The sequence below is a fragment of the Talpa europaea genome (assembly GCF_964194135.1).
Source record: "Talpa europaea genome assembly, chromosome: 2".
NCBI classification, from domain to species: domain Eukaryota; kingdom Metazoa; phylum Chordata; class Mammalia; order Eulipotyphla; family Talpidae; genus Talpa; species Talpa europaea.
The window spans coordinates 57,630,164-57,639,277 of NC_140068.1; positions in this window are offsets into that span (position 1 = coordinate 57,630,164).

Sequence of the window (9,114 nt, forward strand, 5' to 3'; positions counted from 1 at the left end):
TTTACATATTTTAAGCTTCAATCATAGATTAATCATAAATAGATTGAGTCCCCTAAATTCTTTAGCCAAAAAATATATCACATAACAACTACACGAAATTGTCATCATCGTCAGTCATTGCATGGATCAGTCAATCGTGGAATATTAGGAAGGATTAAATGTCTGATCCTGAAATTAAAATTCCTGCAACATCTTTACAAGAAGAGGTTCCTATAGTGAAGGCAGTAGGAACAGAAATGACATCGACCTTGAATTGCTTATTATAAGTCCAGAACTAGGCCTGGAAATAGTCATCCCCAAAGGTCTTAATCTTAAAATAGCTATGTCTCTCAGGATTTTCTCATTATTATCATAGACAAATTATTTTCACAATGAAAATATAATTAGTTGAACTTCAGCAGTCTTCAAGAGACAGAGAAGTTGGTTTCAGGCCAACCTGAGAAATTACAAAGCAGGAGACTTCTGTGAAGGGGCCCCCGGTGAAGTGGGGGCCCTCCCTTTTCTGAGCATTTCCTCAGAGCATGAGGCTGTGCTTTCTCTGGGGCAAAGGGTGAGTCTGGATTCGCTGTGGAAGGTGGTGTAACTTTCACTCTTCAGCTTGGCTCTTCCTGAGCTCCAGTCCCCGTGGAGAATCCACAGACCCTGTCCTGGGTAGATAGTCCCGTCCTAATAACTCTCTCCAGGGGAATTCTTCCCAAACCCTGCCTGAGCAGAGTATCGGGTGTTCTCAAACTTCAGGCAGATCGCCTCTTTGATGATCATTTTTATCTAGCCCAATATCCAAACAGAGGATGGATGCACTACTGACAAGCAGGCTGCATGAACTCAATCAGGTTCAAGCTCTATCCCTCCCAGTCCCCATCCCTTCAAACTAGAAGAGCTCCACCTAGTCCAGTCTCTACTCAGCAGACATCTGTTGAATTAATTCAGGGATTCTATCTGATACAAGGTATATATATTATTTCCACAGCCTGTATCATGTTCAAAACATTTAATTTTTGTATTAGAACTAGAGGTGGGGAAAATCTGAAAATAATTATGTATATGTATACATTGTGTTTATATATTCATTCTTTCTTTTTAAAAGTTATACAGAAAAGTGTAGATTCTAGTGTATAGCTTGAATTTCTAGGAAAGACTTCTGTAACTATAACCTTACTCAAGAAAAGACATTATAAGAATCCCAGTAGTCCCCTTTATGCTGCTTCTAATCACTACACACACCCCCAGAGTAACCACTGTCTTGGTTTTTAATATCACACATTAATTTTGCCTAATTTTGAAACTTATATGTATGGAATCAACTAGGATGTATTCTGTTCTGCCTGGCTTCTTTTACTCCATATTTTATTTGTGAGTTTTACCCAGACTTTTGCTTAAAGTTACAGTTATTTCATTTTCATTGCTGTATAATATTCCATTACATGAATATTCCCAAATTGACAGATCCATTCTTCTATTGAAGGGCTTTTGGGTAGTTCTGTATTTTGTTTATTAAAAATAGCACTCTTATAACCATTCTTATTTGCATGCCTTTTGGTGAATACTTAAATGTACCTAAGAGTGGAACTATTGAATCATAGGTATACAGATATATTTTCAACTTTAGCAGATATTTCTGTGTATATTTCTTTTTTTTTTTTTTTGTATAGAGGCATGCTTTATTTATTTGTTTGCTGGTCTGTTTGTTTGTTTTGTTTATACATGCACTGGGTACAGTCAGAAGCGCGGGAGGGTGAGAGAATTCACCAGAGCCAGAGCGGGGAGCAGAGCAGGCAGAAGGACCGAAGTACACTGCTGAGGGGAGCAGCGGGCGGCAGGAGAGGTCTGCGCGCCATGTGGGACCCTCCTCCGGTGGCCGGGGAGCAGCCGGGGATCGAACCAGCGCTGCAGAGGCTGCGGGCAGCTTCGCAACCCAGCACTCAACCGCTGCGCCACCGGGGAGGCCCTCTGTGTATATTTCTTATATTCGAATGTATCCTAGCAATTGTGTCAATTATATAAGGCATGTGAGCACTGCGGAGGGAGAAATACTGGGCACCAGGTGTTTATTATTTATCACATTGAGAAGCAGTCAGTCTTCAATAGCTCATATAAGACTAAACCTTTAACTCTAGTTTGTTTTTGCGATTTTTTAAGGATTTATTTTTATTTATTTATGCATATAAAAAATGGGGTATAGGCCAGAGGTGTGTGGGGGCGGTGAGAAGATTCACCAGAGACAGAATGGGGAGCAGAAAAGGCAGACTACTGAAATACACTGCTGAGGGCAGCAGTGGGCAAGACAGGAGAGATCTGCTGCACCATGTGGGTCAGCTCTCTAGCCAGGGATCAAACTCAGGTTACAGTGGCTGGTGATAATTTGATAGTGCTGAGACTTTAACCCTTGTGCCACCAGGGAGGCCCTGTTTTTGTCATTTTTTTTAACAAGTATATTAGAGCAAAAGAACAATCACTGCCTGAATCTCATTAAGAAGTACTGACAGAAGACCTGGACCTGGACAGCAAAGCCTTCTGCTCTTGGGTGACAGCTCTCTTGCCCCCTTTACCACAGAAACAAATCATTCTACCCACTGTGCCCACAACAGATACCCAACTGACAGAAAAGACAGGACACCAAGAATAGCATTTCCTTTGCACATGGCTTATTTTGATCAAATTAGGCTTTAAAAGCACTTGAATGTGATCCAACTAAGGGGAAATGAAAACATAACTATTACCATGTAAATCACGTGCTCTCTGCCCACACAATGGGAGTTGCTTTCATACTCCTTTGCAACAACACTGCTATTCACTGAACAATTTTATCAAAATAAAAACAAAGCTTCCCCTACTAGGGAACTATCCATATTATGATAGTCTTCTGAAGCATTACTGCAAAAAACTACCATATTTTATTTTCATAGATTTGAGAAGAGAACGCAAAAGAGTTTTCAAGAAAAAGTCCAGTCAAGTCACAGAAATATCATATGCGTCAATAATTCCACTCCTAGTATATTCAAAGAACTGAATATATATGACCACACAAAAACTTCCACACAAATGTTCATAATTCATAACAGCAGCATTATTCATAACAATCAAAAAGTGGAAAAAATTCAAAGGTACATCAACTGGAGGATGGACAAACAAAATGTGGTATATGATGGAATACTATTCAGCCATAACTACAGATACATGCCATAATATGGATGCATTTTGAAAACATTAAACTAAGTAAACAAAGGTATACACAAAAGATGACATATTGTGTGTTTGCATCTATACAAAACATCCAGTGTAGGCAAATCCATAGAGAGACAAAGTAGATTCATGGTTGATAGAAGAATAGGAAATGGTTGCTAATAGGTACAGGGTTTCTTTTTTAGGTGCTGAAAATGTTCTGGATTTAGTGGTGATCGCTGCACAACTTTGGGAATATAGTAAAAATCACTAAATTGTATACTTTGAAAGGGTGAATTTCATGATATGTGAAATGGATCTCATGCTTTTTAAAAAATACAGCTAAGTGCCAGGGTACTGAAATGAAATAGACATACACTGGCTCTGATCTGCTATATGCATTAAGCTTTGGGCAAGCCATTAAGTCCTGTAAGCCTTAGTCTCCCCTGTGAAAAAGGAGATAATAAATTATCTCAAATGGCTACTATGAAACTCAAACAAGGTAAAGTGTTGGTGTAGTGATGACACATAAAAATGCCCAGTAAACAACTGTTGATGTTGAAATACAGAAATAGTAGAGACTGGCTCTCAACTAACGCTCTTTTTGACATCCCTGGGATATACTCGTCAGTGATTATACTCAGAGTATAATCACAGTGACTATACTACTGGATATAGTTTTCTTTCTTTCTTTCTTTCTTTTTTTTTTTTTTGAAGATTTATTTATTTATTTATTTATATAAGCACTGGGTACAGTCAGAAGCGCGGGAGGGTGAGAGAATTAACCAGAGCCAGAGCAGGGAGCAGAGCAGGCAGAAGGACCGAAGTACACTGCTGAGGGGAGCAGCGGGTGGCAGGAGAGGTCTGCGTGCCATGTGGGACCCTCCTCTGGTGGCCGGGGAGCAGCCGGGGATCAAACTGGCACTGCAGAGGCTGCGGGCAGCTTTGCAACCCAGCGCTCAACCCTTGCACCACCAGGGAGGCCCTGGATATAGTTTTCTATGTAATATTTATAATGAGTTAAGCTGGTGGGGCTTGCTGTTTAGTCAAAAGAGGGGAGTCCTGCCATAATGGAGGACATATCAACAAGCAGAAAAATGGTAACTAATTCTGAGATGATAGCAAGGGATGTTTTCAGAATTCCTGATGAGCTGTCAAACAGCTACTACTGGAGAGCCCATGTTGGCTAGCAATTAGCTGGGCAGGTTGATCCCTGTCCAACATTCCAGAGGCAGGCCTGGGAACAAGCACCATGCTAGATGGCTTCTCACCCTGCCCCTTTGTCCTTATAAAAGGGCAAAGGTATTAGTATTGGGGCTACAGACCAAAGAAGAGGCAGTCCCACCACCAACCTCTGACACTGCTCAGCATGCTGCCTCCTATTGGAAGTGGCAAGAGAAAGGTGTGCTAATGGTGGTTTTCCATTTCCAGGACCCAACTCCTGCCATTGTGCCTGAGACCTGCCCAAACTTGTTGCTGGAATACACCATGTGTAATCTCCCAAATGACAAATTATAATGGTATCTTTCTAGCTAAAATCCCTCTTGGCAATGCCAACAAAAATTCATATATCTGAAACTTCCTTATAAGTAATATTTCAGTGATGACATTTCAAAATGTATCCTATAATTACCAAGGATGGAAGAAAAGCTGACTGCAGGGGTGTTCTTCCTCATTCCTTTTCATATTCCTTGGGGCTGCTCATCTTGGTCAGTGTCAATCACAGTGACATAGTAAAGCTTCTCAGTAACATGAGTTTCCCTCTATTGTTTCACCTTTTTTTTTTCATTGTTTCCCCAAATATGTTTGAGGCAATTTAAAAAAAAAAATCATCATATTGTTTTCAGAATATTATTGACTTGTAGCATTGTTCCTTTTTCAGAAATTACCTACATATGTATGAAAATTTCTGACTTAAATTTCTCCCCCCTTCAATTTACAAGGCTCCATTGAAGGCTCAATCTAACTGCTAAAAATCAGTTGGTTAACTTTATTTATTTATTTATTTAAAGATTTATTTATTTATTTATTTATTTATACAAGCACTGGGTACAGTCAGAAGTACGGAAGGGTGAGAGAACCCACCAGAGCCAGAGCGGGGAACAGAACAGGCAGACTGATGAAACACACTGCTGAGGGACACAGCCGGTGGCAGGAGAGGTCTGCGCGATGTGGGACCCTCGCCCGTGGCCAGGGATCGAACCGGCACTGCAGAGGCTGCAGGCAGCTTCGCAGCCCAGCACTCAATCACTGTGCCACCAGGGAAGGCCCTATTTATTTATTTTTTAAAGATTTATTTATTTATACAAGAACTGGGGTACAGTCAGAGGCGCGGGAGGGTGAGAGAATTCACCAGAGACAGAGCGGGGAGCAGAACAGGCAGATGGACCAAAGACACTGCTGAGGGGAGCAGCGGGCGAGGCAGGAGAGGTCTGCCATGCCATGTGGTTTTCTCCCTAGCTGGCCGGGAATCAAACCCGCGCTGCAGAGGCTGCAGACAGCTTCACAGTGCGGTGCTCAACCCGCTGCGCCACCAATTTCCAATTGTTTTTTCCAGTTGCTTAACTTTTGGATTCACTCCTTACTAGTAACTTTACTATGTAGAAGTTATGTAATTTCTCTGCGTCTCAGATAGTTCTTTTGCAAACTGGCCATGTTAATGGCTATGTAATTAAACATGATTATGTGTAAGAACATTATCTTATAGAAAAGATATATATATATATAGAATGTATATAAATACCAGTTTTTAGTAATGGTCAATAAATGACAACCACTATTATTATTGCTGTTATCGTTATTAGTTATGACAACCATGTTTGATTCTAGTTCAGTATTGCGTACTTCCAGATTTAATCCACTTTGTGGAGTTTGAAACACTATGAAGCAACACCTGGCTACCTATGAACCCTGTGAATGTATCTGTGATGCAGAAAGTTCTGAGTTTAAATGAAGGATTTTTGACTTCATCTTGTCAATAAAGAATCATGGAAGACCCCTTGTATTTACACCACTTGTGGGCCGATTCATAATTCTCTTAACTCCACAATGTAACTACAGCTGCTACTACCAGAACTGCAGACTGGTAAAACGTGGATATGGGTCTAAGTTGACCTTGATTCTACGGGACTTAAAATGGTGGTTATCCAGTTAAGAGTGGAACTTATGGAGTGAGTTTGTCTCACAACAGGTCTAATGGGTCCACAGATGCCACTTTGTGGTTATCTTTCCAGTCTCCAAGTGTATAATTCAGGTAGACATACTTAGAAATTAGGAGAACCCTCATACTGTCTAACTAAGGAGGAGTCAGGATAGCCTATAGAAAATGAAAAGCTAAATATATATTATTTTTCTTACACCTGTAATGCAAAACACAGTATTGGCTCTGGAATAATAATTGGTAGTCTTAAAAAAAAAGTACCATATTTTTCATTACAAGATGGTTTCAAGGAACACACTACATTTTGCCTTTTGTTATGTCTGACATTTTCTGCATTTCTGTGATATTTAGTGACCTGATTTCTGTCCAACATAAGAAAGGCTGAATATAAAACACCACAAAAAATCCCAAGAATAAAGTTATGTTGGGCAATTTGAAATCAAGCAGTTGAAAGGTACTCATTTGGGCAAATGAAATTACAACTCTCCACAAAGTCACCCTCTTTTTTCATGACAGGAAATTGAAGTCTGTTGGACAATAAGAAGAAAGAAAATTAATACCAGTTTCTGAAGTTGAAATTAAGAGACTATTATTAGGAAGACCCTTGAGCTGATTTTTGCCTTCACAAGAGTAGGCAGTAGAATGAAGTGCTTTGGCACTGAATTTCTTATACTAATGACCGCAAATAATGTCAGGTGTCAGAGCTGAGCCAAACAGTGACACAAGAAAGGTATGGAGGTTAAAGAAACATGTCCTACTCTTATTTATCCCTTAACTGCCTTCACAGTGCTTTGCATACAATAGATGTGCATTAAATTATTGATCAGGGGCCTCCCTGATGGCGCAGGGGTTAAAGATAGAGCTATCAAGCTACTTCCAGCCTCTACAGCACGAGTTTGATCCCTTGCCAGCCAGGGAGCAACCCACATGGCGCAGCAGACCTCTCCTATGTCGCCCACTGCTCCCCTCAGCAGTGTATTTCAGTACATCTGTCTTTTCTGCTCCCTACTCTGTCTCTGGTAAATCTTCTCACCTCCCGCACCTCTGGCCTACACCCCAGTTCTTGCATGCATAAATAAATAAATCTTCAAAAAAAATTATTGATCAGTCATTTCTCTGTAAGAGACTTAGAAAAATGGTACCAGGTAGATGGCCTTTTGATAATGTTAAAGGTATGTGGTGTCCTATGTTATCTATACTTCTTAAGTCTCATGGTGATCAGAGTTGATGAGGTCAAGTTTCTCTTTGTAGAGGTATCTCATAGATGAAGAAATGATAGACTATCACTATCATGCATTATCTAATGAATTAATGGATCTTGGCAATCATCAAGAGGAATGACATCACAGAAAGAAACAAGCTACAATTAGACATTTATACCTCCTGCCAGAAGTGCATGGTACCAAGAGTCCCTGATACTGCCCCCCCTCCAAAAAGCCTGACTGATTAAGCTTCTAAGGGACCTAACCATTAATTCACAAGAAATGCAAGGAACAGAGGAATGTTTTAAATAGCACAATGAAGAGGTTTGTTTTGAACTTAATTTTAATTTTAATTCTTAACCTCCCAGTTTTAAAATTTATATTTATAAATAAAAAAGCATTGTTAGAAAAAAGAAATTTAAAAAATAAAATGTAAGTCCTAATTTTTTATTCATGGATTTAAAAATATACATAAATGTTTGTTAAGCTACCCAGTCTAAGACATTTTGTTGTAGCAGCCCAAACTAAGTCACATGAAAATTTTAGAAATTATTTTAAATTTAATTGCATAATACTTGCATAAATTCTCACTGTAAAATAAAATTCAGATAAGTAATGCAAAATTTCTCTTGCCTACTATCTCCCTCTCCATCCCAACTTCATTCCTGTAGGAAACATTACCAAGCTTGGTATCTTCCCTTTCAGATTATTTCCTTGGGTACATGCCCACACATAGAAGCTCAAACCACACTCTCTTAATGGTATACAGTTGTGTGTGTGTGCATTTTAATATAAATATCACATTATGTGTATTATTTGCAACTTGCTTTAAAAAATCTTACTATATCGTGCTCTACACAATACCATATTTCATTTAGGCATTCTCTTATTGATAATATTTAGGTTTTTTTCCAATTCCTTTTTTTTTGTCATAAATAATATTGTAGGGTCTCCCCTGTGGCTCAAGGGGTTAAGTCGCAGCACTATGAAGCTGTCCATAGCCACTGCAGCATGAGTTCGATCCCCGGCCAGCCAGGGAGCTGACCCACATGGTGCAGCAGACCTCTCCTGACTCACCCACTGCTCCCCTCAACAGTGTTTTCTGTCGATCTGCCTGTTCTGCTCCCCATTCTGTCTCTGGTGAATCCTCTCACCCCGCCCCCACCTTTGGCCAGCACCCCGGCTCTTGTATGAATAAATAAATAAATCTTTAAAAAAAAAATGTTGTAGTGAACAAATGTCTCTCATAGTTATTTTCAGATGGATAAATGAAAGAAAAAGAAGGTAATTGTCTTGTTCAGGTTTGTATTATGGCCTAGAGAAGAACACAGAAGACTCACCAGGCTGCTGGCTGGCTTGCCAATGTTCTCACTAGATAATATAAAAGCATTTATTCTGCAGAACCAGTTCTAATGCCTGATGTTTAACACATATTTTAAATATTTTAAAATATATATACACATATATGTGTGTATGTACACACACATCCAAGTTAACCTGACAGAAAAGTCTTTGGAGAAAACTACTGGATCAGCTACATTCCTTTAAAAATTCCCAGACATGTCTTTTTCTGCACACCAGGGCCACAGA